Below are 8,177 nucleotides of genomic sequence, written 5' to 3' on the forward strand. Positions count from 1 at the left end.
TCTTTTACCGCGCACGCAGGCAGGCAGGCAGGCAGGCACGCGTCAAAAACGTGAGAGCAAAGCGTTACCCGCAGTCGGTGTACTTTATCGGTAACGACTTCTTCGGGAAGAGGCGCCGACGCTGCTCTCTCGTCTCTGTACGAGTCGGTGGCCGTCGGGGTACCGCGTGGCACCGTTGGCGTGGGATCCGCTCCTAAACGAATACAGAAGAATCGATACGCTATGAATCGTCATCGATTGAAGTTATTAACAGTTGACGAGCGATGCTGGATTGTATCGTTTATGGAGCGTCACCTACCGACTGATTTAGCGCTACGCGGTAATACGCTTTCTGGCAGTTCCTTAAATAACAAAACTCATTCGTTCACGCACGCTAGGTGTGCATCCCTTCGTTAATAGCCGGAGAAGGAATACGTACGTACGTACCTACCAGCGGATCGTCACGGATTGAATATGACTCGATTAGTAGTCACCAGTATTATAAATTACCGACTCCTAAAGTTTGATTGCGGCACTCCTTTAGGACCTTGCGACGCTCTTGGTTAACGTTAGCGTTCTCCGGCCCCTGCGTTATCGCGCATTAACTGTTCATTGGCCTCCGAGGGACGGCGGTCTCGCAGGCCTCTGAAGAAAGCCAGTCGGCTGCCTGACAAGCGGTCCCTGTGGCCGAGGCCGACTTAGCCGAGCATCCTTGGAGACGACGAGCTCGCGTGGCCGCCGTGCCGGCTGACCGGCCCGCCCCGGGGCCGTTTCCCCCCCGCTCCCCGTCGCCGAAGGAGCGCGCCCCCCGCCACCGCCTAAGGCCGCTGGGACCTTCCTCACCGCTCGAACGCATCCCGCCGGCGACGGAGCCGCTGATGCCCCTCTGTCGGAAGCGCGGCGCGCCTCTCCGGCAGCCCTGGCTGGGGCCCTGGAGCCCCAGGTCTCTGCCCAGGCCGAGGCACGCGGCTGCTGCTTTGCCAGGGACGGGTCCGACCGGGAGCCGAGCGCATCGCCCGTAGGCAGGCACGGGCGCAGGCCGGACGTCGAAGCGGCCGACCACCCGGGCTGTAACAGAGAAAGCGGCGTTAGCGACACCGTTACAAATCTTTCTCATTTCCACCTGCGTGCGCGCCCGCACCCCGCCAAAACAGGCCCCCGGCCCGAACGCCCACCGCCTGCTGCTGCAGCCGCTCACCCGCCCTTAGACACACGCACGCGCACGCACGCACTGCCCCCCCCCATTCGAGTCCCCGCCCCAAACACCTCCCGCCCGCCACCGCACCCACTCGCACGGGGCTACACACGTGCGCACCCCCCCCCCCGCAACCGGCCCCCCCCAGCCCAAACCCTCCACCCGCTGCCCCGCTCACAGTCGTGCGCTCAAAACGCACACGCGCGCAGCCCCCCCCCCCCCCGCCCGAAACAGGGCCCCGGGCCGACACCCCCCACCCCCGTCACCCCGGGCCCGCCGCTGCACGCACACACACACCGCCCCCCCGCCCTCCCGCCACGCAGTTCGCGCCGAGCCTGGCTGCCCCTGCTCCCCCCTTCCGCCACCAGGCTTGCCGCCCCCGGTGGTGGAAGGCGGGAGACTTTAGGACCCTGCGGCGTCCCTGCCGGCTCCGTGCCCGGGCGGGAGAGGGGAGCCCCCCCGGTGCCCTGCCGTCTCTAAACCCCAGCTGCCGAGTCCCTATCCTGCCGCACCCGTGGCCCCGCTCCCGCCTTTCTTTCTCAGCCAGCCACGCACTCGCCCTGCTCCACTCCCGCCCGCCCCCGCCGCGGGGGGAAAACTAAACGACCGGGGGGGTGGGACGGGGACGGGGACGGGGGAGAGAAGTAAAAAAAATAAAACTCCAACCGATCCAAACAGAAGCCTTCTCCGAAAAGACACACCGTCCCCCCTCGCCAGCCTGCCTCTGCGCCAGGCTCCCCGCCTGCTCGCCAGCCGCTCTCGCCCTGCTCCACTCCTGCCCGCCCCCGCCGCGGGGGGAAAACTAAACGACCGGGGGGGGGGGGGACGGGGACGGGGACGGGGACGGGGGAGAGAAGTAAAAAAAATAAAACTCCAACCGATCCAAACAGAAGCCTTCTCCGAAAAGACACACCGTCCCCCCTCGCCAGCCTGCCTCTGCGCCAGGCTCCCCGCCTGCTCGCCAGCCGCTCTCGCCCTGCTCCATTCCTGCCCGCCCCCGCCGCGGGGGGAAAACTAAACGACCGGGGGGGGGGGGACGGGGACGGGGACGGGGACGGGGGAGAGAAGTAAAAAAAATAAAACTCCAACCGATCCAAACAGAAGCCTTCTCCGAAAAGACACACCGTCCCCCCTCGCCAGCCTGCCTCTGCGCCAGGCTCCCCGCCTGCTCGCCAGCCGCTCTCGCCCTGCTCCACTCCTGCCCGCCCCCGCCGCGGGGGGAAAACTAAACGACCGGGGGGGGGGGGACGGGGACGGGGACGGGGACGGGGACGGGGACGGGGACGGGGGAGAGAAGTAAAAAAAATAAAACTCCAACCGATCCAAACAGAAGCCTTCTCCGAAAAGACACACCGTCCCCCCTCGCCAGCCTACCTCTGCGCCAGGCTCCCCGCCTGCTCGCCAGCCGCTCTCGCCCCCCCTCTTTTCTAGCCTCCTTTCCCCGCCGCTGCTGCCGCCGCGACTGAGCAGCAGACCGTTGCCGTGGCGGGAAACACCACAGTTTCCGGGGGCCCCGTTGCCGGGCTGCAGACCACCCCACCCAGCCACCCGCCCCCCAACCCCCCGTCTCCAGGGCGCCGGAAAGTCTGTGATCGGGTGGGGCCGGGGGAGGGGGGGGGGGGGGGGCTGCACCTACTGGCCTGCAGGTCCGGGACTGCAGCGCGGGGAGGGAGGGGGAGCACACCCGTGCAGGGGTGCGTGTAGCTGTGTGTGCCTGCGTCGCGTTCTGTGTGTGTGTGTGTGTGTGTGTGTGTGTGCGCGCGCCTCTGAGCGCGCGTGTGTCACCGGGGGGGGGGGGGGTGGCAGTGCCTGCAGGATCGCAGATATGTATTTTAAAGTATTTATTTTATTAAAAAAAGGAAAACGTCAAAAAAACACCAAAAAAAACCAGGCGGGGGGGGGGGAGAAAAATTAAAAACAACCCCCCAAAAAAAGCCCAAGACCGCAAAAACCAAAACCAAAAGTCGGCGAGCACCCAGCAGCGCCGGGACCCGAACCTGAACCTGGCAAGGGGCTACCAGTCCTGAAGGCACCCAGTGAACAGCGAACTCGCGCCGGGGAGCCGGGCAGTTTGTGCCGGGGGCTGCCACCTCTGCCCGGACCCCGCCGACAGAATATGGTTGGGGGGGGGGGGGGGCAGCAGCGGAGCAGAGGGGCTGGCTGGTGTGGTGAAGCTGGCAAGTGCCTGGCAGCCACCGGCTCGGAATAGGTGCGTGCACGTGCATGAGAACGACGAGGGTGGGGGGGGGGTGTGTGTGTGTCAGGAAACAAAAATTATTTTGAAAACTGGTTGTCGTTAATATTGTATTAATATTTCCCGCCGGAATCAATAAAGGTGAAATAACTCTTGCATCAGACAGTACGTTTAAACGTGCTCCCTTGGTGTAGAAGTGGTTCAAACTCGGGAAGGGGAGGGGGAAAGAAATGCCGTCCGGGAGAACCGGGAGAGGGTGGCCCTTTTAATCAGATTTGCTAAAATCTCAAAAGAAAGAAAAAAAAAAAAAAAAACGAAAAAAACGAACCAAAAACAGGCGCACCTGCCCCCCCCGCCCCCCCCCGCCCAAGGGGCACCGAACGGCTGCCAGGTCTACCCGGCTCCGCGGGCGGCCGCCAGGTCTACCCGGCTCCGGAGGCCGGCGCGGCCGCCGGCGGCGCCCGGAGGACGCGGGGTGTCGCTGCCGCAGCGGCCGGTGAAAAGGGCCGCCAGGTCTACCCGGCTCCGCGGGCGGCCGCCAGGTCTACCCGCCTCCGGAGGCCGGCGCGGCCGCCGGCGGCGCCCGGAGGACGCGGGGTGTCGCTGCCGCAGCGGCCGGTGAAAAGGGCCGCCAGGTCTACCCGGCTCCGCGGGCGGCCGCCAGGTCTACCCGGCTCCGGAGGCCGGCGCGGCCGCCGGCGGCGCCCGGAGGACGCGGGGTGTCGCTGCCGCAGCGGCCGGTGAAAAGGGCTGCCAGGTCTACCCGGCTCCGCGGGCGGCCGCCAGGTCTACCCGGCTCCGGAGGCCGGCGCGGCCGCCGGCGGCGCCCGGAGGACGCGGGGTGTCGCTGCCGCAGCGGCCGGTGAAAAGAGCCGCCAGGTCTACCCGGCTCCGCGGGCGGCCGCCAGGTCTACCCGGCTCCGGAGGCCGGCGCGGCCGCCGGCGGCGCCCGGAGGACGCGGGGTGTCGCTGCCGCAGCGGCCGGTGAAAAGGGCCGCCAGGTCTACCCGGCTCCGCGGGCGGCCGCCAGGTCTACCCGGCTCCGGAGGCCGGCGCGGCCGCCGGCGGCGCCCGGAGGACGCGGGGTGTCGCTGCCGCAGCGGCCGGTGAAAAGAGCCGCCAGGTCTACCCGGCTCCGGCGGGACTTAGCCGCATTTCGGGGGCGGGGAGGTAGACCTGATAGCCCCGCCACTTTCTCGGAGCTGGCCAAGGGGTCGCTGTTTTTCGCTGCCTCCAGTTACGTCATCGTAAAAGTCGGTGTCATTGGCGGGTCTCCCCGGTGGGCAGGGACGGCACTCTTGGAGCCGGCCGGGGGCGGGGACGTGATCTCCCGTACTATAGGAGGTAGTGGTGACTCGTGCACGGAGCAGCGCTAGTGAGCGGCTGCAAGGCTTACGGCTCAGCCGGCGAAGTGGAGCGCTGGGCGGCCGTTGTGGTGGTGGTTTTGCCTGGTGGTTCGGCTCGTTTTCTGTCTGTTCGGCCGGTTGGTCTCTCCCGGTGTTTTCCAAGTAAGCCAGCCGGGCGCCTGCGAGGGTCTGGCAGGCTGGCGGTGGCTGTTGACCCGAGTGGTGCGAGAGGTGCAAAGGTGGATTCCGCAGGGCATAGCCCGGTGGCCGGCGGCGGCCACCGGCACTCGAACGCTGGAAGACCGGGTGGAGCCGAGCCTGCCTCGGCTTTCCCCCGGCCCCGGAGGGCCCGATGATGGCAAAGGTGGAGCGCTGGTATATGCGAGGGCAGCTGCCCGTGAGCATCCAGCCCGCCGCGGCTGCCGCCGCCTCCTGAGGGCCTGGTGATGGGCGGGCGAGGTGGCGGCACCTCGTCCTTTGACTCTGGCCTTAAGCTGGAGCGGGCAGAGCGGCAGCCGGTCCCGGTGGCTGGCAGCCGGATGCAGACGGCTGGGGGTTCTCGTGCGTGCCGCAGCTTCCCCCCAGCCCCCGAGGGCCCGATGATGGCACAGGTGAGAGGCCGCAGCGCCTCGTCCTGTTTTTGCCGGCATGAGCCACGCGTGGGCGGCCTGTGGTGTCCGGCCTGCCCCGGCTTGCCTGGTTGCAGGAGGGCTCGGTGGAAAGGTCTGCAGCGCTGTACCGGGTTAGAGGTGGCGGCACCTCATCGCGTTTTCTCCGGCCTTAAGCTGGAGCCCATGCACGAATTGGGCAGAGTGCAAGCGGCAGCCGGTCCCGGTGGCTGGCAGCCGGATGCAGACGGCTGGGGGTTCTCGTGCGTGCCGCAGCTTCCCCCCAGCCCCCGAGGGCCCGATGATGGCACAGGTGAGAGGCCGCAGCGCCTCGTCCTGTTTCTGCCGGCATGAGCCACGCGTGGGCGGCCTGTGGTGTCCGGCCTGCCCCGGCTTGCCTGGTTGCAGGAGGGCTCGGTGGAAAGGTCTGCAGCGCTGTACCGGGTTAGAGGTGGCGGCACCTCATCGCGTTTTCTCCGGCCTTAAGCTGGAGCCCATGCACGAATTGGGCAGAGTGCAAGCGGCAGCCGGTCCCGGTGGCTGGCAGCCGGATGCAGACGGCTGGGGGTTCTCGTGCGTGCCGCAGCTTCCCCCCAGCCCCCGAGGGCCCGATGATGGCACAGGTGAGAGGCCGCAGCGCCTCGTCCTGTTTCTGCCGGCATGAGCCACGCGTGGGCGGCCTGTGGTGTCCGGCCTGCCCCGGCTTGCCTGGTTGCAGGAGGGCTCGGTGGAAAGGTCTGCAGCGCTGTACCGGGTTAGAGGTGGCGGCACCTCATCGCGTTTTCTCCGGCCTTAAGCTGGAGCCCATGCACGAATTGGGCAGAGTGCAAGCGGCAGCCGGTCCCGGTGGCTGGCAGCCGGATGCAGACGGCTGGGGGTTCTCGTGCGTGCCGCAGCTTCCCCCAGCCCCCGAGGGCCCGATGATGGCACAGGTGAGAGGCCGCAGCGCCTCGTCCTGTTTCTGCCGGCATGAGCCACGCGTGGGCGGCCTGTGGTGTCCGGCCTGCCCCGGCTTGCCTGGTTGCAGGAGGGCTCGGTGGAAAGGTCTGCAGCGCTGTACCGGGTTAGAGGTGGCGGCACCTCATCGCGTTTTCTCCGGCCTTAAGCTGGAGCCCGCGAAGCGGGAAGAAAAGTGCGGCTGTACCTGGTGGCTGGCAAGTCGAACGCAGGCGGCTGGGGTTGTCTCGCTTCTGTGGCATTCCCCCAGGCCCCGAACACCCGTGCGCGGCATGGGTCCAGGTGCCTTTTTTTTCCCCGACGGCAAGCGGTTGCCTGTGGGGCGGGCAAAGACCGGCAGCCGGTGGCGGTTGCCGGCACTCGAACGCTGGAGGAGCTGGGGGAGTTGAGCCTGCTGTGGCCATCCCCCGGTCCCGTTACCTTCCTCAAGGGAATCGTTGTCTGGAGCCGGGTGGCCCGTGGCACCTCCCGCTCCACGATTTGACTGATCCAGACCCACAGGCAGCGCCCGCTGAGGCGTCCTCGGGTGCGTCGGAGAGCCTCCACGGCGGGCCGGCTCTGCCGGTGTTCAGGCCGTTGGAGCACCTCTCGCAGGCGTTGCCCTCACTCGCACGCAGAGCCCCCGCACCTGCCGTCCGCCCCCGGTTGGCGACGGGTGCGAGTGGCCGTCGCTGTCCCAGGACTCGTGGCCGTGGGGCCTCCGCTCCTTCCTCCGTTCCCTTCCCTTACTGATCGATGAGGCGTTTAGGGCGCGTCGGAGGGGCTTCCCGGCGGGCCGGCTCTGCCGGTGTTCAGGCCGGCGTTGCACCTCTCCGCAGACGTTGCCCTCTCACTCGCACGCAGAGCCCCCGCACCTGCCGTCCGCCCCCGGTTGGCGATGGGTGCGAGTGGCCGTCGCTGTCCCAGGACTCGTGGCCGTGGGGCCTCCGCTCCTTCCTCCGTTCCCTTCCCTTACTGATCGATGAGGCGTTTAGGGCGCGTCGGAGGGGCTTCCCGGCGGGCCGGCTCTGCCGGTGTTCAGGCCGGCGTTGCACCTCTCCGCAGACGTTGCCCTCTCACTCGCACGCAGAGCCCCCGCACCTGCCGTCCGCCCCCGGTTGGCGATGGGTGCGAGTGGCCGTCGCTGTCCCAGGACTCGTGGCCGTGGGGCCTCCGCTCCTTCCTCCTTTCCCTTCCCTTACTGATCGATGAGGCGTTTAGGGCGCGTCGGAGGGGCTTCCCGGCGGGCCGGCTCTGCCGGTGTTCAGGCCGGCGTTGCACCTCTCCGCAGACGTTGCCCTCTCACTCGCACGCAGAGCCCCCGCACCTGCCGTCCGCCCCCGGTTGGCGATGGGTGCGAGTGGCCGTCGCTGTCCCAGGACTCGTGGCCGTGGGGCCTCCGCTCCTTCCTCCGTTCCCTTCCCTTACTGATCGATGAGGCCTTTCGGGTCGCGTCGGAGAGGGCCCTCGGCGGGCCGGCTCTTCTGTGCTCCCCGTAATAGGGAGTCACGGCAGTGTCCGGTGTTCAGGCAGGGTGGTCTCCTTTCCAATTCGCTTCCCGTTGCATGCGAAGTGGTGTCCTGCACCCCCCCCGAGCGAAGGGGGCCGCGATGGCGGCAGTGTCGTCCTCCCCTGCTCAGCGGGGTTCCTCGGGCTTCTTTACTGAACCGGGCTGTGTGACGGCCGCGTGGCCCCGCGAGCCCTCAGGTGTCCTGAAACACGCGAGGCGCCGGTGCTGGCCTCGGTCCGGGTACCCGCAGGTGCCGGCCGTGAGCAGCGCTGGGCGGTGGGGCGGCTGAGCCAAGGAAACGGGGAAAAAAGGCGAGTGTGGGCTGCACCTGCCCGGGTGGGCCCCGAGGCGTGCCGCGGGCGGCAGGGGGGCGTCCCCCTCCGCCGCTGCCGTCTCTGATGCTTTTCGT

This window comes from Buteo buteo, unplaced genomic scaffold, assembly GCF_964188355.1.
Source record: "Buteo buteo unplaced genomic scaffold, bButBut1.hap1.1 HAP1_SCAFFOLD_37, whole genome shotgun sequence".
Classification (NCBI taxonomy): Eukaryota; Metazoa; Chordata; class Aves; order Accipitriformes; family Accipitridae; genus Buteo; species Buteo buteo.